Here is an 18598-nt window from a genome sequence, read left to right on the forward strand (position 1 = left end):
ATGCGTGGGAGATTCTGGCCGACATGGCTTATATGCATTTTCTGCGCATTCCGTGATGGGTGTGATCAAACCAGCACTAATGCACTGGATCCCATCAGAACTCCGCAGTTAAGCGTGCTTGGGCGAGAGTAGTACTAAGTTGGGTGACCACTTGGGAAGTCCTCGTGTTGCACCCCTTTTTCTATTTTTTTTATTATTATTTTTTTCAATCCTACCATTTTGTTTCTTTCTCCCACCGTGTTTTCAAGTCGTGCAGCCGCCCCGGCTCGTATGCTCATGCACACGCTCGTGCGGGTCCCGGTGGCCGTTCCGACCGGTCGAGCATGCGTGGGAGATTCTGGCCGACATGGCTTATATGCATTTTCTGCGCATTCCGTGATGGGTGCGATCATACCAGCACTAATGCACCGGATCCCATCAGAACTCCGCAGTTAAGCGTGCTTGGGCGAGAGTAGTACTAAGTTGGGTGACCACTTGGGAAGTCCTCGTGTTGCACCCCTTTTTCTATTTTTTTTATTATTATTTTTTTCAATCCTACCATTTTGTTTCTTTCTCCCACCGTGTTTTCAAGTCGTGCAGCCGCATCGGCTCGTATGCTCATGCACACGCTCGTGCGGGTCCCGGTGGCCGTTCCGACCGGTCGAGCATGCGTGGGAGATTCTGGCCGACATGGCTTATATGCATTTTCTGCGCATTCCGTGATGGGTGCGATCATTCCAGCACTAATGCACCGGATCCCATCAGAACTCCGCAGTTAAGCGTGCTTGGGCGAGAGTAGTACTAAGTTGGGTGACCACTTGGGAAGTCCTCGTGTTGCACCCCTTTTTCTATTTTTTTTATTATTATTTTTTTCAATCCTACCATTTTGTTTCTTTCTCCCACCGTGTTTTCAAGTCGTGCAGCCGCCCCGGCTCGTATGCTCATGCACACGCTCGTGCGGGTCCCGGTGGCCGTTCCGACCGGTCGAGCATGCGTGGGAGATTCTGGCCGACATGACTTATATGCATTTTCTGCGCATTCCGTGATGGGTGCGATCATACCAGCACTAATGCACCGGATCCCATCAGAACTCCGCAGTTAAGCGTGCTTGGGCGAGAGTAGTATTAAGTTGGGTGACCACTTGGGAAGTCCTCGTGTTGCACCCCTTTTTCTATTTTTTTTATTATTATTTTTTTCAATCCTACCATTTTGTTTCTTTCTCCCACCGTGTTTTCAAGTCGTGCAGCCGCCCCGGCTCGTATGCTCATGCACACGCTCGTGCGGGTCCCGGTGGCCGTTCCGACCGGTCGAGCATGCGTGGGAGATTCTGGCCGACATGGCTTATATGCATTTTCTGCGCATTCCGTGATGGGTGCGATCATACCAGCACTAATGCACCGGATCCCATTAGAACTCCGCAGTTAAGCGTGCTTGGGCGAGAGTAGTATTAAGTTGGGTGACCACTTGGGAAGTCCTCGTGTTGCACCCCTTTTTCTATTTTTTTTATTATTATTTTTTTCAATCCTACCATTTTGTTTCTTTCTCCCACCGTGTTTTCAAGTCGTGCAGCCGCCCCGGGTCGTATGCTCATGCACACGCTCGTGCGGGTCCCGGTGGCCGTTCCGACCGGTCGAGCATGCGTGGGAGATTCTGGCCGACATGGCTTATATGCATTTTCTGCGCATTCCGTGATGGGTGCGATCATACCAGCACTAATGCACCGGATCCCATCAGAACTCCGCAGTTAAGCGTGCTTGGGCGAGAGTAGTACTAAGTTGGGTGACCACTTGGGAAGTCCTCGTGTTGCACCCCTTTTTCTATTTTTTTTATTATTATTTTTTTCAATCCTACCATTTTGTTTCTTTCTCCCACCGTGTTTTCAAGTCGTGCAGCCGCCCCGGCTCGTATGCTCATGCACACGCTCGTGCGGGTCCCGGTGGCCGTTCCGACCGGTCGAGCATGCGTGGGAGATTCTGGCCGACATGGCTTATATGCATTTTCTGCGCATTCCGTGATGGGTGTGATCAAACCAGCACTAATGCACCGGATCCCATCAGAACTCCGCAGTTAAGCGTGCTTGGGCGAGAGTAGTACTAAGTTGGGTGACCACTTGGGAAGTCCTCGTGTTGCACCCCTTTTTCTATTTTTTTTATTATTATTTTTTTCAATCCTACCATTTTGTTTCTTTCTCCCACCGTGTTTTCAAGTCGTGCAGCCGCCCCGGCTCGTATGCTCATGCACACGCTCGTGCGGGTCCCGGTGGCCGTTCCGACCGGTCGAGCATGTGTGGGAGATTCTGGCCGACATGGCTTATATGCATTTTCTGCGCATTCCGTGATGGGTGCGATCATACCAGCACTAATGCACCGGATCCCATCAGAACTCCGCAGTTAAGCGTGCTTGGGCGAGAGTAGTACTAAGTTGGGTGACCACTTGGGAAGTCCTCGTGTTGCACCCCTTTTTCTATTTTTTTTATTATTATTTTTTTCAATCCTACCATTTTGTTTCTTTCTCCCACCGTGTTTTCAAGTCGTGCAGCCGCCCCGGCTCGTATGCTCATGCACACGCTCGTGCGGGTCCCGGTGGCCGTTCCGACCGGTCGAGCATGCGTGGGAGATTCTGGCCGACATGGCTTATATGCATTTTCTGCGCATTCCGTGATGGGTGCGATCATACCAGCACTAATGCACCGGATCCCATCAGAACTCCGCAGTTAAGCGTGCTTGGGCGAGAGTAGTACTAAGTTGGGTGACCACTTGGGAAGTCCTCGTGTTGCACCCCTTTTTCTATTTTTTTTCTTATTATTTTTTTCAATCCTACCATTTTGTTTCTTTCTCCCACCGTGTTTTCAAGTCGTGCAGCCGCCCCGGCTCGTATGCTCATGCACACGCTCGTGCGGGTCCCGGTGGCCGTTCCGACCGGTCGAGCATGCGTGGGAGATTCTGGCCGACATGGCTTATATGCATTTTCTGCGCATTCCGTGATGGGTGCGATCATACCAGCACTAATGCACCGGATCCCATCAGAACTCCGCAGTTAAGCATGCTTGGGCGAGAGTAGTACTAAGTTGGGTGACCACTTGGGAAGTCCTCGTGTTGCACCCCTTTTTCTATTTTTTTTATTATTATTTTTTTCAATCCTACCATTTTGTTTCTTTCTCCCACCGTGTTTTCAAGTCGTGCAGCCGCCCCGGGTCGTATGCTCATGCACACGCTCGTGCGGGTCCCGGTGGCCGTTCCGACCGGTCGAGCATGCGTGGGAGATTCTGGCCGACATGGCTTATATGCATTTTCTGCGCATTCCGTGATGGGTGCGATCATACCAGCACTAATGCACCGGATCCCATCAGAACTCCGCAGTTAAGCGTGCTTGGGCGAGAGTAGTACTAAGTTGGGTGACCACTTGGGAAGTCCTCGTGTTGCACCCCTTTTTCTATTTTTTTTATTATTATTTTTTTCAATCCTACCATTTTGTTTCTTTCTCCCACCGTGTTTTCAAGTCGTGCAGCCGCCCCGGCTCGTATGCTCATGCACACGCTCGTGCGGGTCCCGGTGGCCGTTCCGACCGGTCGAGCATGCGTGGGAGATTCTGGCCGACATGGCTTATATGCATTTTCTGCGCATTCCGTGATGGGTGCGATCATACCAGCACTAATGCACCGGATCCCATCAGAACTCCGCAGTTAAGCGTGCTTGGGCGAGAGTAGTACTAAGTTGGGTGACCACTTGGGAAGTCCTCGTGTTGCACCCCTTTTTCTATTTTTTTTATTATTATTTTTTTCAATCCTACCATTTTGTTTCTTTCTCCCACCGTGTTTTCAAGTCGTGCAGCCGCATCGGCTCGTATGCTCATGCACACGCTCGTGCGGGTCCCGGTGGCCGTTCCGACCGGTCGAGCATGCGTGGGAGATTCTGGCCGACATGGCTTATATGCATTTTCTGCGCATTCCGTGATGGGTGCGATCATTCCAGCACTAATGCACCGGATCCCATCAGAACTCCGCAGTTAAGCGTGCTTGGGCGAGAGTAGTACTAAGTTGGGTGACCACTTGGGAAGTCCTCGTGTTGCACCCCTTTTTCTATTTTTTTTATTATTATTTTTTTCAATCCTACCATTTTGTTTCTTTCTCCCACCGTGTTTTCAAGTCGTGCAGCCGCCCCGGCTCGTATGCTCATGCACACGCTCGTGCGGGTCCCGGTGGCCGTTCCGACCGGTCGAGCATGCGTGGGAGATTCTGGCCGACATGACTTATATGCATTTTCTGCGCATTCCGTGATGGGTGCGATCATACCAGCACTAATGCACCGGATCCCATCAAAACTCCGCAGTTAAGCGTGCTTGGGCGAGAGTAGTATTAAGTTGGGTGACCACTTGGGAAGTCCTCGTGTTGCACCCCTTTTTCTATTTTTTTTATTATTATTTTTTTCAATCCTACCATTTTGTTTCTTTCTCCCACCGTGTTTTCAAGTCGTGCAGCCGCCCCGGCTCGTATGCTCATGCACACGCTCGTGCGGGTCCCGGTGGCCGTTCCGACCGGTCGAGCATGCGTGGGAGATTCTGGCCGACATGGCTTATATGCATTTTCTGCGCATTCCGTGATGGGTGCGATCATACCAGCACTAATGCACCGGATCCCATTAGAACTCCGCAGTTAAGCGTGCTTGGGCGAGAGTAGTATTAAGTTGGGTGACCACTTGGGAAGTCCTCGTGTTGCACCCCTTTTTCTATTTTTTTTATTATTATTTTTTTCAATCCTACCATTTTGTTTCTTTCTCCCACCGTGTTTTCAAGTCGTGCAGCCGCCCCGGGTCGTATGCTCATGCACACGCTCGTGCGGGTCCCGGTGGCCGTTCCGACCGGTCGAGCATGCGTGGGAGATTCTGGCCGACATGGCTTATATGCATTTTCTGCGCATTCCGTGATGGGTGCGATCATACCAGCACTAATGCACCGGATCCCATCAGAACTCCGCAGTTAAGCGTGCTTGGGCGAGAGTAGTACTAAGTTGGGTGACCACTTGGGAAGTCCTCGTGTTGCACCCCTTTTTCTATTTTTTTTATTATTATTTTTTTCAATCCTACCATTTTGTTTCTTTCTCCCACCGTGTTTTCAAGTCGTGCAGCCGCCCCGGCTCGTATGCTCATGCACACGCTCGTGCGGGTCCCGGTGGCCGTTCCGACCGGTCGAGCATGCGTGGGAGATTCTGGCCGACATGGCTTATATGCATTTTCTGCGCATTCCGTGATCGGGGTGATCAAACCAGCACTAATGCACCGGATCCCATCAGAACTCCGCAGTTAAGCGTGCTTGGGCGAGAGTAGTACTAAGTTGGGTGACCACTTGGGAAGTCCTCGTGTTGCACCCCTTTTTCTATTTTTTTTATTATTATTTTTTTCAATCCTACCATTTTGTTTCTTTCTCCCACCGTGTTTTCAAGTCGTGCAGCCGCCCCGGCTCGTATGCTCATGCACACGCTCGTGCGGGTCCCGGTGGCCGTTCCGACCGGTCGAGCATGTGTGGGAGATTCTGGCCGACATGGCTTATATGCATTTTCTGCGCATTCCGTGATGGGTGCGATCATACCAGCACTAATGCACCGGATCCCATCAGAACTCCGCAGTTAAGCGTGCTTGGGCGAGAGTAGTACTAAGTTGGGTGACCACTTGGGAAGTCCTCGTGTTGCACCCCTTTTTCTATTTTTTTTATTATTATTTTTTTCAATCCTACCATTTTGTTTCTTTCTCCCACCGTGTTTTCAAGTCGTGCAGCCGCCCCGGCTCGTATGCTCATGCACACGCTCGTGCGGGTCCCGGTGGCCGTTCCGACCGGTCGAGCATGCGTGGGAGATTCTGGCCGACATGGCTTATATGCATTTTCTGCGCATTCCGTGATGGGTGCGATCATACCAGCACTAATGCACCGGATCCCATCAGAACTCCGCAGTTAAGCGTGCTTGGGCGAGAGTAGTACTAAGTTGGGTGACCACTTGGGAAGTCCTCGTGTTGCACCCCTTTTTCTATTTTTTTTCTTATTATTTTTTTCAATCCTACCATTTTGTTTCTTTCTCCCACCGTGTTTTCAAGTCGTGCAGCCGCCCCGGCTCGTATGCTCATGCACACGCTCGTGCGGGTCCCGGTGGCCGTTCCGACCGGTCGAGCATGCGTGGGAGATTCTGGCCGACATGGCTTATATGCATTTTCTGCGCATTCCGTGATGGGTGCGATCATACCAGCACTAATGCACCGGATCCCATCAGAACTCCGCAGTTAAGCATGCTTGGGCGAGAGTAGTACTAAGTTGGGTGACCACTTGGGAAGTCCTCGTGTTGCACCCCTTTTTCTATTTTTTTTATTATTATTTTTTTCAATCCTACCATTTTGTTTCTTTCTCCCACCGTGTTTTCAAGTCGTGCAGCCGCCCCGGGTCGTATGCTCATGCACACGCTCGTGCGGGTCCCGGTGGCCGTTCCGACCGGTCGAGCATGCGTGGGAGATTCTGGCCGACATGGCTTATATGCATTTTCTGCGCATTCCGTGATGGGTGCGATCATACCAGCACTAATGCACCGGATCCCATCAGAACTCCGCAGTTAAGCGTGCTTGGGCGAGAGTAGTACTAAGTTGGGTGACCACTTGGGAAGTCCTCGTGTTGCACCCCTTTTTCTATTTTTTTTATTATTATTTTTTTCAATCCTACCATTTTGTTTCTTTCTCCCACCGTGTTTTCAAGTCGTGCAGCCGCCCCGGCTCGTATGCTCATGCACACGCTCGTGCGGGTCCCGGTGGCCGTTCCGACCGGTCGAGCATGCGTGGGAGATTCTGGCCGACATGGCTTATATGCATTTTCTGCGCATTCCGTGATGGGTGCGATCATACCAGCACTAATGCACCGGATCCCATCAGAACTCCGCAGTTAAGCGTGCTTGGGCGAGAGTAGTACTAAGTTGGGTGACCACTTGGGAAGTCCTCGTGTTGCACCCCTTTTTCTATTTTTTTTATTATTATTTTTTTCAATCCTACCATTTTGTTTCTTTCTCCCACCGTGTTTTCAAGTCGTGCAGCCGCATCGGCTCGTATGCTCATGCACACGCTCGTGCGGGTCCCGGTGGCCGTTCCGACCGGTCGAGCATGCGTGGGAGATTCTGGCCGACATGGCTTATATGCATTTTCTGCGCATTCCGTGATGGGTGCGATCATTCCAGCACTAATGCACCGGATCCCATCAGAACTCCGCAGTTAAGCGTGCTTGGGCGAGAGTAGTACTAAGTTGGGTGACCACTTGGGAAGTCCTCGTGTTGCACCCCTTTTTCTATTTTTTTTATTATTATTTTTTTCAATCCTACCATTTTGTTTCTTTCTCCCACCGTGTTTTCAAGTCGTGCAGCCGCCCCGGCTCGTATGCTCATGCACACGCTCGTGCGGGTCCCGGTGGCCGTTCCGACCGGTCGAGCATGCGTGGGAGATTCTGGCCGACATGACTTATATGCATTTTCTGCGCATTCCGTGATGGGTGCGATCATACCAGCACTAATGCACCGGATCCCATCAGAACTCCGCAGTTAAGCGTGCTTGGGCGAGAGTAGTATTAAGTTGGGTGACCACTTGGGAAGTCCTCGTGTTGCACCCCTTTTTCTATTTTTTTTATTATTATTTTTTTCAATCCTACCATTTTGTTTCTTTCTCCCACCGTGTTTTCAAGTCGTGCAGCCGCCCCGGCTCGTATGCTCATGCACACGCTCGTGCGGGTCCCGGTGGCCGTTCCGACCGGTCGAGCATGCGTGGGAGATTCTGGCCGACATGGCTTATATGCATTTTCTGCGCATTCCGTGATGGGTGCGATCATACCAGCACTAATGCACCGGATCCCATTAGAACTCCGCAGTTAAGCGTGCTTGGGCGAGAGTAGTATTAAGTTGGGTGACCACTTGGGAAGTCCTCGTGTTGCACCCCTTTTTCTATTTTTTTTATTATTATTTTTTTCAATCCTACCATTTTGTTTCTTTCTCCCACCGTGTTTTCAAGTCGTGCAGCCGCCCCGGGTCGTATGCTCATGCACACGCTCGTGCGGGTCCCGGTGGCCGTTCCGACCGGTCGAGCATGCGTGGGAGATTCTGGCCGACATGGCTTATATGCATTTTCTGCGCATTCCGTGATGGGTGCGATCATACCAGCACTAATGCACCGGATCCCATCAGAACTCCGCAGTTAAGCGTGCTTGGGCGAGAGTAGTACTAAGTTGGGTGACCACTTGGGAAGTCCTCGTGTTGCACCCCTTTTTCTATTTTTTTTATTATTATTTTTTTCAATCCTACCATTTTGTTTCTTTCTCCCACCGTGTTTTCAAGTCGTGCAGCCGCCCCGGCTCGTATGCTCATGCACACGCTCGTGCGGGTCCCGGTGGCCGTTCCGACCGGTCGAGCATGCGTGGGAGATTCTGGCCGACATGGCTTATATGCATTTTCTGCGCATTCCGTGATGGGTGTGATCAAACCAGCACTAATGCACCGGATCCCATCAGAACTCCGCAGTTAAGCGTGCTTGGGCGAGAGTAGTACTAAGTTGGGTGACCACTTGGGAAGTCCTCGTGTTGCACCCCTTTTTCTATTTTTTTTATTATTATTTTTTTCAATCCTACCATTTTGTTTCTTTCTCCCACCGTGTTTTCAAGTCGTGCAGCCGCCCCGGCTCGTATGCTCATGCACACGCTCGTGCGGGTCCCGGTGGCCGTTCCGACCGGTCGAGCATGTGTGGGAGATTCTGGCCGACATGGCTTATATCCATTTTCTGCGCATTCCGTGATGGGTGCGATCATACCAGCACTAATGCACCGGATCCCATCAGAACTCCGCAGTTAAGCGTGCTTGGGCGAGAGTAGTACTAAGTTGGGTGACCACTTGGGAAGTCCTCGTGTTGCACCCCTTTTTCTATTTTTTTTATTATTATTTTTTTCAATCCTACCATTTTGTTTCTTTCTCCCACCGTGTTTTCAAGTCGTGCAGCCGCCCCGGCTCGTATGCTCATGCACACGCTCGTGCGGGTCCCGGTGGCCGTTCCGACCGGTCGAGCATGCGTGGGAGATTCTGGCCGACATGGCTTATATGCATTTTCTGCGCATTCCGTGATGGGTGCGATCATACCAGCACTAATGCACCGGATCCCATCAGAACTCCGCAGTTAAGCGTGCTTGGGCGAGAGTAGTACTAAGTTGGGTGACCACTTGGGAAGTCCTCGTGTTGCACCCCTTTTTCTATTTTTTTTATTATTATTTTTTTCAATCCTACCATTTTGTTTCTTTCTCCCACCGTGTTTTCAAGTCGTGCAGCCGCCCCGGCTCGTATGCTCATGCACACGCTCGTGCGGGTCCCGGTGGCCGTTCCGACCGGTCGAGCATGCGTGGGAGATTCTGGCCGACATGGCTTATATGCATTTTCTGCGCATTCCGTGATGGGTGTGATCAAACCAGCACTAATGCACCGGATCCCATCAGAACTCCGCAGTTAAGCGTGCTTGGGCGAGAGTAGTACTAAGTTGGGTGACCACTTGGGAAGTCCTCGTGTTGCACCCCTTTTTCTATTTTTTTTATTATTATTTTTTTCAATCCTACCATTTTGTTTCTTTCTCCCACCGTGTTTTCAAGTCGTGCAGCCGCCCCGGCTCGTATGCTCATGCACACGCTCGTGCGGGTCCCGGTGGCCGTTCCGACCGGTCGAGCATGCGTGGGAGATTCTGGCCGACATGGCTTATATGCATTTTCTGCGCATTCCGTGATGGGTGCGATCATACCAGCACTAATGCACCGGATCCCATCAGAACTCCGCAGTTAAGCGTGCTTGGGCGAGAGTAGTACTAAGTTGGGTGACCACTTGGGAAGTCCTCGTGTTGCACCCCTTTTTCTATTTTTTTTATTATTATTTTTTTCAATCCTACCATTTTGTTTCTTTCTCCCACCGTGTTTTCAAGTCGTGCAGCCGCATCGGCTCGTATGCTCATGCACACGCTCGTGCGGGTCCCGGTGGCCGTTCCGACCGGTCGAGCATGCGTGGGAGATTCTGGCCGACATGGCTTATATGCATTTTCTGCGCATTCCGTGATGGGTGCGATCATTCCAGCACTAATGCACCGGATCCCATCAGAACTCCGCAGTTAAGCGTGCTTGGGCGAGAGTAGTACTAAGTTGGGTGACCACTTGGGAAGTCCTCGTGTTGCACCCCTTTTTCTATTTTTTTTATTATTATTTTTTTCAATCCTACCATTTTGTTTCTTTCTCCCACCGTGTTTTCAAGTCGTGCAGCCGCCCCGGCTCGTATGCTCATGCACACGCTCGTGCGGGTCCCGGTGGCCGTTCCGACCGGTCGAGCATGCGTGGGAGATTCTGGCCGACATGACTTATATGCATTTTCTGCGCATTCCGTGATGGGTGCGATCATACCAGCACTAATGCACCGGATCCCATCAGAACTCCGCAGTTAAGCGTGCTTGGGCGAGAGTAGTATTAAGTTGGGTGACCACTTGGGAAGTCCTCGTGTTGCACCCCTTTTTCTATTTTTTTTATTATTATTTTTTTCAATCCTACCATTTTGTTTCTTTCTCCCACCGTGTTTTCAAGTCGTGCAGCCGCCCCGGCTCGTATGCTCATGCACACGCTCGTGCGGGTCCCGGTGGCCGTTCCGACCGGTCGAGCATGCGTGGGAGATTCTGGCCGACATGGCTTATATGCATTTTCTGCGCATTCCGTGATGGGTGCGATCATACCAGCACTAATGCACCGGATCCCATCAGAACTCCGCAGTTAAGCGTGCTTGGGCGAGAGTAGTACTAAGTTGGGTGACCACTTGGGAAGTCCTCGTGTTGCACCCCTTTTTCTATTTTTTTTATTATTATTTTTTTCAATCCTACCATTTTGTTTCTTTCTCCCACCGTGTTTTCAAGTCGTGCAGCCGCCCCGGCTCGTATGCTCATGCACACGCTCGTGCGGGTCCCGGTGGCCGTTCCGACCGGTCGAGCATGCGTGGGAGATTCTGGCCGACATGGCTTATATGCATTTTCTGCGCATTCCGTGATGGGTGTGATCAAACCAGCACTAATGCACCGGATCCCATCAGAACTCCGCAGTTAAGCGTGCTTGGGCGAGAGTAGTACTAAGTTGGGTGACCACTTGGGAAGTCCTCGTGTTGCACCCCTTTTTCTATTTTTTTTATTATTATTTTTTTCAATCCTACCATTTTGTTTCTTTCTCCCACCGTGTTTTCAAGTCGTGCAGCCGCCCCGGCTCGTATGCTCATGCACACGCTCGTGCGGGTCCCGGTGGCCGTTCCGACCGGTCGAGCATGTGTGGGAGATTCTGGCCGACATGGCTTATATGCATTTTCTGCGCATTCCGTGATGGGTGCGATCATACCAGCACTAATGCACCGGATCCCATCAAAACTCCGCAGTTAAGCGTGCTTGGGCGAGAGTAGTACTAAGTTGGGTGACCACTTGGGAAGTCCTCGTGTTGCACCCCTTTTTCTATTTTTTTTATTATTATTTTTTTCAATCCTACCATTTTGTTTCTTTCTCCCACCGTGTTTTCAAGTCGTGCAGCCGCCCCGGCTCGTATGCTCATGCACACGCTCGTGCGGGTCCCGGTGGCCGTTCCGACCGGTCGAGCATGCGTGGGAGATTCTGGCCGACATGGCTTATATGCATTTTCTGCGCATTCCGTGATGGGTGCGATCATACCAGCACTAATGCACCGGATCCCATCAGAACTCCGCAGTTAAGCGTGCTTGGGCGAGAGTAGTACTAAGTTGGGTGACCACTTGGGAAGTCCTCGTGTTGCACCCCTTTTTCTATTTTTTTTATTATTATTTTTTTCAATCCTACCATTTTGTTTCTTTCTCCCACCGTGTTTTCAAGTCGTGCAGCCGCCCCGGCTCGTATGCTCATGCACACGCTCGTGCGGGTCCCGGTGGCCGTTCCGACCGGTCGAGCATGCGTGGGAGATTCTGGCCGACATGGCTTATATGCATTTTCTGCGCATTCCGTGATGGGTGCGATCATACCAGCACTAATGCACCGGATCCCATCAGAACTCCGCAGTTAAGCGTGCTTGGGCGAGAGTAGTACTAAGTTGGGTGACCACTTGGGAAGTCCTCGTGTTGCACCCCTTTTTCTATTTTTTTTATTATTATTTTTTTCAATCCTACCATTTTGTTTCTTTCTCCCACCGTGTTTTCAAGTCGTGCAGCCGCCCCGGCTCGTATGCTCATGCACACGCTCGTGCGGGTCCCGGTGGCCGTTCCGACCGGTCGAGCATGCGTGGGAGATTCTGGCCGACATGGCTTATATGCATTTTCTGCGCATTCCGTGATGGGTGCGATCATACCAGCACTAATGCACCGGATCCCATCAGAACTCCGCAGTTAAGCGTGCTTGGGCGAGAGTAGTACTAAGTTGGGTGACCACTTGGGAAGTCCTCGTGTTGCACCCCTTTTTCTATTTTTTTTATTATTATTTTTTTCAATCCTACCATTTTGTTTCTTTCTCCCACCGTGTTTTCAAGTCGTGCAGCCGCATCGGCTCGTATGCTCATGCACACGCTCGTGCGGGTCCCGGTGGCCGTTCCGACCGGTCGAGCATGCGTGGGAGATTCTGGCCGACATGGCTTATATGCATTTTCTGCGCATTCCGTGATGGGTGCGATCATTCCAGCACTAATGCACCGGATCCCATCAGAACTCCGCAGTTAAGCGTGCTTGGGCGAGAGTAGTACTAAGTTGGGTGACCACTTGGGAAGTCCTCGTGTTGCACCCCTTTTTCTATTTTTTTTATTATTATTTTTTTCAATCCTACCATTTTGTTTCTTTCTCCCACCGTGTTTTCAAGTCGTGCAGCCGCCCCGGCTCGTATGCTCATGCACACGCTCGTGCGGGTCCCGGTGGCCGTTCCGACCGGTCGAGCATGCGTGGGAGATTCTGGCCGACATGGCTTATATGCATTTTCTGCGCATTCCGTGATGGGTGCGATCATACCAGCACTAATGCACCGGATCCCATCAGAACTCCGCAGTTAAGCGTGCTTGGGCGAGAGTAGTACTAAGTTGGGTGACCACTTGGGAAGTCCTCGTGTTGCACCCCTTTTTCTATTTTTTTTATTATTATTTTTTTCAATCCTACCATTTTGTTTCTTTCTCCCACCGTGTTTTCAAGTCGTGCAGCCGCATCGGCTCGTATGCTCATGCACACGCTCGTGCGGGTCCCGGTGGCCGTTCCGACCGGTCGAGCATGCGTGGGAGATTCTGGCCGACATGGCTTATATGCATTTTCTGCGCATTCCGTGATGGGTGCGATCATTCCAGCACTAATGCACCGGATCCCATCAGAACTCCGCAGTTAAGCGTGCTTGGGCGAGAGTAGTACTAAGTTGGGTGACCACTTGGGAAGTCCTCGTGTTGCACCCCTTTTTCTATTTTTTTTATTATTATTTTTTTCAATCCTACCATTTTGTTTCTTTCTCCCACCGTGTTTTCAAGTCGTGCAGCCGCCCCGGCTCGTATGCTCATGCACACGCTCGTGCGGGTCCCGGTGGCCGTTCCGACCGGTCGAGCATGCGTGGGAGATTCTGGCCGACATGACTTATATGCATTTTCTGCGCATTCCGTGATGGGTGCGATCATACCAGCACTAATGCACCGGATCCCATCAGAACTCCGCAGTTAAGCGTGCTTGGGCGAGAGTAGTATTAAGTTGGGTGACCACTTGGGAAGTCCTCGTGTTGCACCCCTTTTTCTATTTTTTTTATTATTATTTTTTTCAATCCTACCATTTTGTTTCTTTCTCCCACCGTGTTTTCAAGTCGTGCAGCCGCCCCGGCTCGTATGCTCATGCACACGCTCGTGCGGGTCCCGGTGGCCGTTCCGACCGGTCGAGCATGCGTGGGAGATTCTGGCCGACATGGCTTATATGCATTTTCTGCGCATTCCGTGATGGGTGCGATCATACCAGCACTAATGCACCGGATCCCATTAGAACTCCGCAGTTAAGCGTGCTTGGGCGAGAGTAGTACTAAGTTGGGTGACCACTTGGGAAGTCCTCGTGTTGCACCCCTTTTTCTATTTTTTTTATTATTATTTTTTTCAATCCTACCATTTTGTTTCTTTCTCCCACCGTGTTTTCAAGTCGTGCAGCCGCCCCGGCTCGTATGCTCATGCACACGCTCGTGCGGGTCCCGGTGGCCGTTCCGACCGGTCGAGCATGCGTGGGAGATTCTGGCCGACATGGCTTATATGCATTTTCTGCGCATTCCGTGATGGGTGCGATCATACCAGCACTAATGCACCGGATCCCATCAGAACTCCGCAGTTAAGCGTGCTTGGGCGAGAGTAGTACTAAGTTGGGTGACCACTTGGGAAGTCCTCGTGTTGCACCCCTTTTTCTATTTTTTTTATTATTATTTTTTTCAATCCTACCATTTTGTTTCTTTCTCCCACCGTGTTTTCAAGTCGTGCAGCCGCCCCGGCTCGTATGCTCATGCACACGCTCGTGCGGGTCCCGGTGGCCGTTCCGACCGGTCGAGCATGCGTGGGAGATTCTGGCCGACATGGCTTATATGCATTTTCTGCGCATTCCGTGATGGGTGCGATCATACCAGCACTAATGCACCGGATCCCATCAGAACTCCGCAGTTAAGCGTGCTTGGGCGAGAGTAGTACTAAGTTGGGTGACCACTTGGGAAGTCCTCGTGTTGCACCCCTTTTTCTATTTTTTTTATTATTATTTTTTTCAATCCTACCATTTTGTTTCTTTCTCCCACCGTGTTTTCAAGTCGTGCAGCCGCATCGGCTCGTATGCTCATGCACACGCTCGTGCGGGTCCCGGTGGCCGTTCCGACCGGTCGAGCATGCGTGGGAGATTCTGGCCGACATGGCTTATATGCATTTTCTGCGCATTCCGTGATGGGTGCGATCATACCAGCACTAATGCACCGGATCCCATCAGAACTCCGCAGTTAATCGTGCTTGGGCGAGAGTAGTACTAAGTTGGGTGACCACTTGGGAAGTCCTCGTGTTGCACCCCTTTTTCTATTTTTTTTATTATTATTTTTTTCAATCCTACCATTTTGTTTCTTTCTCCCACCGTGTTTTCAAGTCGTGCAGCCGCCCCGGCTCGTATGCTCATGCACACGCTCGTGCGGGTCCCGGTGGCCGTTCCGACCGGTCGAGCATGCGTGGGAGATTCTGGCCGACATGGCTTATATGCATTTTCTGCGCATTCCGTGATGGGTGCGATCAAACCAGCACTAATGCACCGGATCCCATCAGAACTCCGCAGTTAAGCGTGCTTGGGCGAGAGTAGTACTAAGTTGGGTGACCACTTGGGAAGTCCTCGTGTTGCACCCCTTTTTCTATTTTTTTTATTATTATTTTTTTCAATCCTACCATTTTGTTTCTTTCTCCCACCGTGTTTTCAAGTCGTGCAGCCGCCCCGGCTCGTATGCTCATGCACACGCTCGTGCGGGTCCCGGTGGCCGTTCCGACCGGTCGAGCATGCGTGGGAGATTCTGGCCGACATGGCTTATATGCATTTTCTGCGCATTCCGTGATGGGTGCGATCATACCAGCACTAATGCACCGGATCCCATCAGAACTCCGCAGTTAAGCGTGCTTGGGCGAGAGTAGTACTAAGTTGGGTGACCACCTGGGAAGTCCTCGTGTTGCACCCCTTTTTCTATTTTTTTTATTATTATTTTTTTCAATCCTACCATTTTGTTTCTTTCTCCCACCGTGTTTTCAAGTCGTGCAGCCGCCCCGGCTCGTATGCTCATGCACACGCTCGTGCGGGTCCCGGTGGCCGTTCCGACCGGTCGAGCATGCGTGGGAGATTCTGGCCGACATGGCTTATATGCATTTTCTGCGCATTCCGTGATGGGTGCGATCATACCAGCACTAATGCACCGGATCCCATCAGAACTCCGCAGTTAAGCGTGCTTGGGCGAGAGTAGTACTAAGTTGGGTGACCACTTGGGAAGTCCTCGTGTTGCACCCCTTTTTCTATTTTTTTTATTATTATTTTTTTCAATCCTACCATTTTGTTTCTTTCTCCCACCGTGTTTTCAAGTCGTGCAGCCGCCCCGGCTCGTATGCTCATGCACACGCTCGTGCGGGTCCCGGTGGCCGTTCCGACCGGTCGAGCATGCGTGGGAGATTCTGGCCGACATGGCTTATATGCATTTTCTGCGCATTTCGTGATGGGTGCGATCATACCAGCACTAATGCACCGGATCCCATCAGAACTCCGCAGTTAAGCGTGCTTAGGCGAGAGTAGTACTAAGTTGGGTGACCACTTGGGAAGTCCTCGTGTTGCACCCCTTTTTCTATTTTTTTTATTATTATTTTTTTCAATCCTACCATTTTGTTTCTTTCTCCCACCGTGTTTTCAAGTCGTGCAGCCGCCCCGGCTCGTATGCTCATGCACACGCTCGTGCGGGTCCCGGTGGCCGTTCCGACCGGTCGAGCATGCGTGGGAGATTCTGGCCGACATGGCTTATATGCATTTTCTGCGCATTCCGTGATGGGTGCGATCATACCAGCACTAATGCACCGGATCCCATCAGAACTCCGCAGTTAAGCGTGCTTGGGCGAGAGTAGTACTAAGTTGGGTGACCACTTGGGAAGTCCTCGTGTTGCACCCCTTTTTCTATTTTTTTTATTATTATTTTTTTCAATCCTACCATTTTGTTTCTTTCTCCCACCGTGTTTTCAAGTCGTGCAGCCGCCCCGGCTCGTATGCTCATGCACACGCTCGTGCGGGTCCCGGTGGCCGTTCCGACCGGTCGAGCATGCGTGGGAGATTCTGGCCGACATGGCTTATATGCATTTTCTGCGCATTCCGTGATGGGTGCGATCATACCAGCACTAATGCACCGGATCCCATCAGAACTTCGCAGTTAAGCATGCTTGGGCGAGAGTAGTACTAAGTTGGGTGACCACTTGGGAAGTCCTCGTGTTGCACCCCTTTTTCTATTTTTTTTATTATTATTTTTTTCAATCCTACCATTTTGTTTCTTTCTCCCACCGTGTTTTCAAGTCGTGCAGCCGCCCCGGGTCGTATGCTCATGCACACGCTCGTGCGGGTCCCGGTGGCCGTTCCGACCGGTCGAGCATGCGTGGGAGATTCTGGCCGACATGGCTTATATGCATTTTCTGCGCATTCCGTGATGGGTGCGATCATACCAGCACTAATGCACCGGATCCCATCAGAACTCCGCAGTTAAGCGTGCTTGGGCGAGAGTAGTACTAAGTTGGGTGACCACTTGGGAAGTCCTCGTGTTGCACCCCTTTTTCTATTTTTTTTATTATTATTTTTTTCAATCCTACCATTTTGTTTCTTTCTCCCACCGTGTTTTCAAGTCGTGCAGCCGCCCCGGCTCGTATGCTCATGCACACGCTCGTGTGGGTCCCGGTGGCCGTTCCGACCGGTCGAGCATGCGTGGGAGATTCTGGCCGACATGGCTTATATGCATTTTCTGCGCATTCCGTGATGGGTGGGATCAAACCAGCACTAATGCACCGGATCCCATCAGAACTCCGCAGTTAAGCGTGCTTGGGCGAGAGTAGTACTAAGTTGGGTGACCACTTGGGAAGTCCTCGTGTTGCACCCCTTTTTCTATTTTTTTTATTATTATTTTTTTCAATCCTACCATTTTGTTTCTTTCTCCCACCGTGTTTTCAAGTCGTGCAGCCGCCCCGGCTCGTATGCTCATGCACACGCTCGTGCGGGTCCCGGTGGCCGTTCCGACCGGTCGAGCATGCGTGGGAGATTCTGGCCGACATGGCTTATATGCATTTTCTGCGCATTCCGTGATGGGTGCGATCATACCAGCACTAATGCACCGGATCCCATTAGAACTCCGCAGTTAAGCGTGCTTGGGCGAGAGTAGTACTAAGTTGGGTGACCACTTGGGAAGTCCTTATTATTTTTTTCAATCCTACCATTTTGTTTCTTTCTCCCACCGTGTTTTCAAGTCGTGCAGCCGCCCCGGCTCATATGCTCATGCACACGCTCGTGCGGGTCCCGGTGGCCGTTCCGACCGGTCGAGCATGCGTGGGAGATTCTGGCCGACATGGCTTATATGCATTTTCTGCGCATTCCGTGATGGGTGCGATCATACCAGCACTAATGCACCGGATCCCATCAGAACTCCGCAGTTAAGCGTGCTTGGGCGAGAGTAGTACTAAGTTGGGTGACCACTTGGGAAGTCCTCGTGTTGCACCCCTTTTTCTATTTTTTTTATTATTATTTTTTTCAATCCTACCATTTTGTTTCTTTCTCCCACCGTGTTTTCAAGTCGTGCAGCCGCCCCGGCTCGTATGCTCATGCACACGCTCGTGCGGGTCCCGGTGGCCGTTCCGACCGGTCGAGCATGCGTGGGAGATTCTAACCGACATGGCTTATATGCATTTTCTGCGCATTCCGTGATGGGTGCGATCATACCAGCACTAATGCACCGGATCCCATCAGAACTCCGCAGTTAAGCATGCTTGGGCGAGAGTAGTACTAAGTTGGGTGACCACTTGGGAAGTCCTCGTGTTGCACCCCTTTTTCTATTTTTTTTATTATTATTTTTTTCAATCCTACCAT

General features: G+C 51.1%; 58 non-coding genes across 58 annotated transcripts; all 58 read left to right on the forward strand.

Annotated features, from left to right (window-relative positions):
- Nucleotides 1-57: 57 nt before the first annotated feature.
- Nucleotides 58-176, forward strand: LOC127144915 (5S ribosomal RNA). Its single transcript, XR_007816702.1, has one exon. It is a non-coding gene; the product is annotated as a 5S ribosomal RNA (ribosomal RNA).
- A 204-nt stretch (nucleotides 177-380) lies between these two features.
- On the forward strand, nucleotides 381-499 carry LOC127145293 (5S ribosomal RNA). The gene has a single exon (XR_007817072.1). It is a non-coding gene; the product is annotated as a 5S ribosomal RNA (ribosomal RNA).
- A 204-nt stretch (nucleotides 500-703) lies between these two features.
- On the forward strand, nucleotides 704-822 carry LOC127144596 (5S ribosomal RNA). Its single transcript, XR_007816384.1, has one exon. It is a non-coding gene; the product is annotated as a 5S ribosomal RNA (ribosomal RNA).
- Nucleotides 823-1026: 204 nt separating this feature from the next.
- LOC127144716 (5S ribosomal RNA) lies at nucleotides 1027-1145 on the forward strand. The gene has a single exon (XR_007816504.1). It is a non-coding gene; the product is annotated as a 5S ribosomal RNA (ribosomal RNA).
- Nucleotides 1146-1349: 204 nt separating this feature from the next.
- LOC127144813 (5S ribosomal RNA) lies at nucleotides 1350-1468 on the forward strand. Its single transcript, XR_007816601.1, has one exon. It is a non-coding gene; the product is annotated as a 5S ribosomal RNA (ribosomal RNA).
- Nucleotides 1469-1672: 204 nt separating this feature from the next.
- Nucleotides 1673-1791, forward strand: LOC127145294 (5S ribosomal RNA). Its single transcript, XR_007817073.1, has one exon. It is a non-coding gene; the product is annotated as a 5S ribosomal RNA (ribosomal RNA).
- Nucleotides 1792-1995: 204 nt separating this feature from the next.
- Nucleotides 1996-2114, forward strand: LOC127144836 (5S ribosomal RNA). Its single transcript, XR_007816624.1, has one exon. It is a non-coding gene; the product is annotated as a 5S ribosomal RNA (ribosomal RNA).
- A 204-nt stretch (nucleotides 2115-2318) lies between these two features.
- LOC127145296 (5S ribosomal RNA) lies at nucleotides 2319-2437 on the forward strand. The gene has a single exon (XR_007817075.1). It is a non-coding gene; the product is annotated as a 5S ribosomal RNA (ribosomal RNA).
- A 204-nt stretch (nucleotides 2438-2641) lies between these two features.
- On the forward strand, nucleotides 2642-2760 carry LOC127145297 (5S ribosomal RNA). Its single transcript, XR_007817076.1, has one exon. It is a non-coding gene; the product is annotated as a 5S ribosomal RNA (ribosomal RNA).
- A 204-nt stretch (nucleotides 2761-2964) lies between these two features.
- On the forward strand, nucleotides 2965-3083 carry LOC127144775 (5S ribosomal RNA). Its single transcript, XR_007816563.1, has one exon. It is a non-coding gene; the product is annotated as a 5S ribosomal RNA (ribosomal RNA).
- A 204-nt stretch (nucleotides 3084-3287) lies between these two features.
- Nucleotides 3288-3406, forward strand: LOC127145298 (5S ribosomal RNA). The gene has a single exon (XR_007817077.1). It is a non-coding gene; the product is annotated as a 5S ribosomal RNA (ribosomal RNA).
- A 204-nt stretch (nucleotides 3407-3610) lies between these two features.
- On the forward strand, nucleotides 3611-3729 carry LOC127145299 (5S ribosomal RNA). The gene has a single exon (XR_007817078.1). It is a non-coding gene; the product is annotated as a 5S ribosomal RNA (ribosomal RNA).
- Nucleotides 3730-3933: 204 nt separating this feature from the next.
- LOC127144598 (5S ribosomal RNA) lies at nucleotides 3934-4052 on the forward strand. Its single transcript, XR_007816386.1, has one exon. It is a non-coding gene; the product is annotated as a 5S ribosomal RNA (ribosomal RNA).
- Nucleotides 4053-4256: 204 nt separating this feature from the next.
- LOC127144946 (5S ribosomal RNA) lies at nucleotides 4257-4375 on the forward strand. Its single transcript, XR_007816733.1, has one exon. It is a non-coding gene; the product is annotated as a 5S ribosomal RNA (ribosomal RNA).
- A 204-nt stretch (nucleotides 4376-4579) lies between these two features.
- LOC127144814 (5S ribosomal RNA) lies at nucleotides 4580-4698 on the forward strand. The gene has a single exon (XR_007816602.1). It is a non-coding gene; the product is annotated as a 5S ribosomal RNA (ribosomal RNA).
- A 204-nt stretch (nucleotides 4699-4902) lies between these two features.
- Nucleotides 4903-5021, forward strand: LOC127145300 (5S ribosomal RNA). The gene has a single exon (XR_007817079.1). It is a non-coding gene; the product is annotated as a 5S ribosomal RNA (ribosomal RNA).
- Nucleotides 5022-5225: 204 nt separating this feature from the next.
- Nucleotides 5226-5344, forward strand: LOC127145010 (5S ribosomal RNA). The gene has a single exon (XR_007816795.1). It is a non-coding gene; the product is annotated as a 5S ribosomal RNA (ribosomal RNA).
- A 204-nt stretch (nucleotides 5345-5548) lies between these two features.
- LOC127145301 (5S ribosomal RNA) lies at nucleotides 5549-5667 on the forward strand. The gene has a single exon (XR_007817080.1). It is a non-coding gene; the product is annotated as a 5S ribosomal RNA (ribosomal RNA).
- Nucleotides 5668-5871: 204 nt separating this feature from the next.
- LOC127145302 (5S ribosomal RNA) lies at nucleotides 5872-5990 on the forward strand. Its single transcript, XR_007817081.1, has one exon. It is a non-coding gene; the product is annotated as a 5S ribosomal RNA (ribosomal RNA).
- Nucleotides 5991-6194: 204 nt separating this feature from the next.
- LOC127144776 (5S ribosomal RNA) lies at nucleotides 6195-6313 on the forward strand. Its single transcript, XR_007816564.1, has one exon. It is a non-coding gene; the product is annotated as a 5S ribosomal RNA (ribosomal RNA).
- A 204-nt stretch (nucleotides 6314-6517) lies between these two features.
- Nucleotides 6518-6636, forward strand: LOC127145303 (5S ribosomal RNA). The gene has a single exon (XR_007817082.1). It is a non-coding gene; the product is annotated as a 5S ribosomal RNA (ribosomal RNA).
- A 204-nt stretch (nucleotides 6637-6840) lies between these two features.
- LOC127145304 (5S ribosomal RNA) lies at nucleotides 6841-6959 on the forward strand. The gene has a single exon (XR_007817083.1). It is a non-coding gene; the product is annotated as a 5S ribosomal RNA (ribosomal RNA).
- A 204-nt stretch (nucleotides 6960-7163) lies between these two features.
- On the forward strand, nucleotides 7164-7282 carry LOC127144599 (5S ribosomal RNA). The gene has a single exon (XR_007816387.1). It is a non-coding gene; the product is annotated as a 5S ribosomal RNA (ribosomal RNA).
- A 204-nt stretch (nucleotides 7283-7486) lies between these two features.
- LOC127144717 (5S ribosomal RNA) lies at nucleotides 7487-7605 on the forward strand. The gene has a single exon (XR_007816505.1). It is a non-coding gene; the product is annotated as a 5S ribosomal RNA (ribosomal RNA).
- A 204-nt stretch (nucleotides 7606-7809) lies between these two features.
- On the forward strand, nucleotides 7810-7928 carry LOC127144815 (5S ribosomal RNA). Its single transcript, XR_007816603.1, has one exon. It is a non-coding gene; the product is annotated as a 5S ribosomal RNA (ribosomal RNA).
- A 204-nt stretch (nucleotides 7929-8132) lies between these two features.
- Nucleotides 8133-8251, forward strand: LOC127145305 (5S ribosomal RNA). Its single transcript, XR_007817084.1, has one exon. It is a non-coding gene; the product is annotated as a 5S ribosomal RNA (ribosomal RNA).
- Nucleotides 8252-8455: 204 nt separating this feature from the next.
- Nucleotides 8456-8574, forward strand: LOC127144837 (5S ribosomal RNA). The gene has a single exon (XR_007816625.1). It is a non-coding gene; the product is annotated as a 5S ribosomal RNA (ribosomal RNA).
- A 204-nt stretch (nucleotides 8575-8778) lies between these two features.
- Nucleotides 8779-8897, forward strand: LOC127145307 (5S ribosomal RNA). Its single transcript, XR_007817086.1, has one exon. It is a non-coding gene; the product is annotated as a 5S ribosomal RNA (ribosomal RNA).
- Nucleotides 8898-9101: 204 nt separating this feature from the next.
- LOC127145308 (5S ribosomal RNA) lies at nucleotides 9102-9220 on the forward strand. Its single transcript, XR_007817087.1, has one exon. It is a non-coding gene; the product is annotated as a 5S ribosomal RNA (ribosomal RNA).
- Nucleotides 9221-9424: 204 nt separating this feature from the next.
- On the forward strand, nucleotides 9425-9543 carry LOC127144838 (5S ribosomal RNA). The gene has a single exon (XR_007816626.1). It is a non-coding gene; the product is annotated as a 5S ribosomal RNA (ribosomal RNA).
- Nucleotides 9544-9747: 204 nt separating this feature from the next.
- LOC127145309 (5S ribosomal RNA) lies at nucleotides 9748-9866 on the forward strand. The gene has a single exon (XR_007817088.1). It is a non-coding gene; the product is annotated as a 5S ribosomal RNA (ribosomal RNA).
- A 204-nt stretch (nucleotides 9867-10070) lies between these two features.
- On the forward strand, nucleotides 10071-10189 carry LOC127144600 (5S ribosomal RNA). The gene has a single exon (XR_007816388.1). It is a non-coding gene; the product is annotated as a 5S ribosomal RNA (ribosomal RNA).
- A 204-nt stretch (nucleotides 10190-10393) lies between these two features.
- On the forward strand, nucleotides 10394-10512 carry LOC127144718 (5S ribosomal RNA). Its single transcript, XR_007816506.1, has one exon. It is a non-coding gene; the product is annotated as a 5S ribosomal RNA (ribosomal RNA).
- A 204-nt stretch (nucleotides 10513-10716) lies between these two features.
- On the forward strand, nucleotides 10717-10835 carry LOC127145310 (5S ribosomal RNA). Its single transcript, XR_007817089.1, has one exon. It is a non-coding gene; the product is annotated as a 5S ribosomal RNA (ribosomal RNA).
- A 204-nt stretch (nucleotides 10836-11039) lies between these two features.
- On the forward strand, nucleotides 11040-11158 carry LOC127144839 (5S ribosomal RNA). Its single transcript, XR_007816627.1, has one exon. It is a non-coding gene; the product is annotated as a 5S ribosomal RNA (ribosomal RNA).
- A 204-nt stretch (nucleotides 11159-11362) lies between these two features.
- LOC127144858 (5S ribosomal RNA) lies at nucleotides 11363-11481 on the forward strand. Its single transcript, XR_007816646.1, has one exon. It is a non-coding gene; the product is annotated as a 5S ribosomal RNA (ribosomal RNA).
- Nucleotides 11482-11685: 204 nt separating this feature from the next.
- Nucleotides 11686-11804, forward strand: LOC127145311 (5S ribosomal RNA). The gene has a single exon (XR_007817090.1). It is a non-coding gene; the product is annotated as a 5S ribosomal RNA (ribosomal RNA).
- A 204-nt stretch (nucleotides 11805-12008) lies between these two features.
- LOC127145312 (5S ribosomal RNA) lies at nucleotides 12009-12127 on the forward strand. The gene has a single exon (XR_007817091.1). It is a non-coding gene; the product is annotated as a 5S ribosomal RNA (ribosomal RNA).
- A 204-nt stretch (nucleotides 12128-12331) lies between these two features.
- LOC127145313 (5S ribosomal RNA) lies at nucleotides 12332-12450 on the forward strand. The gene has a single exon (XR_007817092.1). It is a non-coding gene; the product is annotated as a 5S ribosomal RNA (ribosomal RNA).
- Nucleotides 12451-12654: 204 nt separating this feature from the next.
- Nucleotides 12655-12773, forward strand: LOC127144601 (5S ribosomal RNA). Its single transcript, XR_007816389.1, has one exon. It is a non-coding gene; the product is annotated as a 5S ribosomal RNA (ribosomal RNA).
- Nucleotides 12774-12977: 204 nt separating this feature from the next.
- LOC127145314 (5S ribosomal RNA) lies at nucleotides 12978-13096 on the forward strand. The gene has a single exon (XR_007817093.1). It is a non-coding gene; the product is annotated as a 5S ribosomal RNA (ribosomal RNA).
- Nucleotides 13097-13300: 204 nt separating this feature from the next.
- Nucleotides 13301-13419, forward strand: LOC127144602 (5S ribosomal RNA). Its single transcript, XR_007816390.1, has one exon. It is a non-coding gene; the product is annotated as a 5S ribosomal RNA (ribosomal RNA).
- A 204-nt stretch (nucleotides 13420-13623) lies between these two features.
- Nucleotides 13624-13742, forward strand: LOC127144720 (5S ribosomal RNA). Its single transcript, XR_007816508.1, has one exon. It is a non-coding gene; the product is annotated as a 5S ribosomal RNA (ribosomal RNA).
- Nucleotides 13743-13946: 204 nt separating this feature from the next.
- LOC127145482 (5S ribosomal RNA) lies at nucleotides 13947-14065 on the forward strand. The gene has a single exon (XR_007817265.1). It is a non-coding gene; the product is annotated as a 5S ribosomal RNA (ribosomal RNA).
- A 204-nt stretch (nucleotides 14066-14269) lies between these two features.
- Nucleotides 14270-14388, forward strand: LOC127145315 (5S ribosomal RNA). Its single transcript, XR_007817094.1, has one exon. It is a non-coding gene; the product is annotated as a 5S ribosomal RNA (ribosomal RNA).
- A 204-nt stretch (nucleotides 14389-14592) lies between these two features.
- Nucleotides 14593-14711, forward strand: LOC127145316 (5S ribosomal RNA). Its single transcript, XR_007817095.1, has one exon. It is a non-coding gene; the product is annotated as a 5S ribosomal RNA (ribosomal RNA).
- A 204-nt stretch (nucleotides 14712-14915) lies between these two features.
- Nucleotides 14916-15034, forward strand: LOC127144688 (5S ribosomal RNA). The gene has a single exon (XR_007816476.1). It is a non-coding gene; the product is annotated as a 5S ribosomal RNA (ribosomal RNA).
- A 204-nt stretch (nucleotides 15035-15238) lies between these two features.
- On the forward strand, nucleotides 15239-15357 carry LOC127144649 (5S ribosomal RNA). The gene has a single exon (XR_007816437.1). It is a non-coding gene; the product is annotated as a 5S ribosomal RNA (ribosomal RNA).
- A 204-nt stretch (nucleotides 15358-15561) lies between these two features.
- Nucleotides 15562-15680, forward strand: LOC127145051 (5S ribosomal RNA). Its single transcript, XR_007816830.1, has one exon. It is a non-coding gene; the product is annotated as a 5S ribosomal RNA (ribosomal RNA).
- A 204-nt stretch (nucleotides 15681-15884) lies between these two features.
- On the forward strand, nucleotides 15885-16003 carry LOC127145318 (5S ribosomal RNA). Its single transcript, XR_007817097.1, has one exon. It is a non-coding gene; the product is annotated as a 5S ribosomal RNA (ribosomal RNA).
- A 204-nt stretch (nucleotides 16004-16207) lies between these two features.
- Nucleotides 16208-16326, forward strand: LOC127144848 (5S ribosomal RNA). Its single transcript, XR_007816636.1, has one exon. It is a non-coding gene; the product is annotated as a 5S ribosomal RNA (ribosomal RNA).
- Nucleotides 16327-16530: 204 nt separating this feature from the next.
- On the forward strand, nucleotides 16531-16649 carry LOC127145319 (5S ribosomal RNA). Its single transcript, XR_007817098.1, has one exon. It is a non-coding gene; the product is annotated as a 5S ribosomal RNA (ribosomal RNA).
- Nucleotides 16650-16853: 204 nt separating this feature from the next.
- Nucleotides 16854-16972, forward strand: LOC127144933 (5S ribosomal RNA). The gene has a single exon (XR_007816720.1). It is a non-coding gene; the product is annotated as a 5S ribosomal RNA (ribosomal RNA).
- Nucleotides 16973-17176: 204 nt separating this feature from the next.
- LOC127145320 (5S ribosomal RNA) lies at nucleotides 17177-17295 on the forward strand. The gene has a single exon (XR_007817099.1). It is a non-coding gene; the product is annotated as a 5S ribosomal RNA (ribosomal RNA).
- Nucleotides 17296-17499: 204 nt separating this feature from the next.
- On the forward strand, nucleotides 17500-17618 carry LOC127144896 (5S ribosomal RNA). Its single transcript, XR_007816683.1, has one exon. It is a non-coding gene; the product is annotated as a 5S ribosomal RNA (ribosomal RNA).
- A 204-nt stretch (nucleotides 17619-17822) lies between these two features.
- LOC127145019 (5S ribosomal RNA) lies at nucleotides 17823-17942 on the forward strand. Its single transcript, XR_007816804.1, has one exon. It is a non-coding gene; the product is annotated as a 5S ribosomal RNA (ribosomal RNA).
- A 172-nt stretch (nucleotides 17943-18114) lies between these two features.
- Nucleotides 18115-18233, forward strand: LOC127145321 (5S ribosomal RNA). The gene has a single exon (XR_007817100.1). It is a non-coding gene; the product is annotated as a 5S ribosomal RNA (ribosomal RNA).
- A 204-nt stretch (nucleotides 18234-18437) lies between these two features.
- On the forward strand, nucleotides 18438-18556 carry LOC127144777 (5S ribosomal RNA). Its single transcript, XR_007816565.1, has one exon. It is a non-coding gene; the product is annotated as a 5S ribosomal RNA (ribosomal RNA).
- The last annotated feature ends 42 nt before the right edge of the window (nucleotides 18557-18598 follow it).

This window comes from Cucumis melo, chromosome 12, assembly GCF_025177605.1.
Source record: "Cucumis melo cultivar AY chromosome 12, USDA_Cmelo_AY_1.0, whole genome shotgun sequence".
Classification (NCBI taxonomy): Eukaryota; Viridiplantae; Streptophyta; class Magnoliopsida; order Cucurbitales; family Cucurbitaceae; genus Cucumis; species Cucumis melo.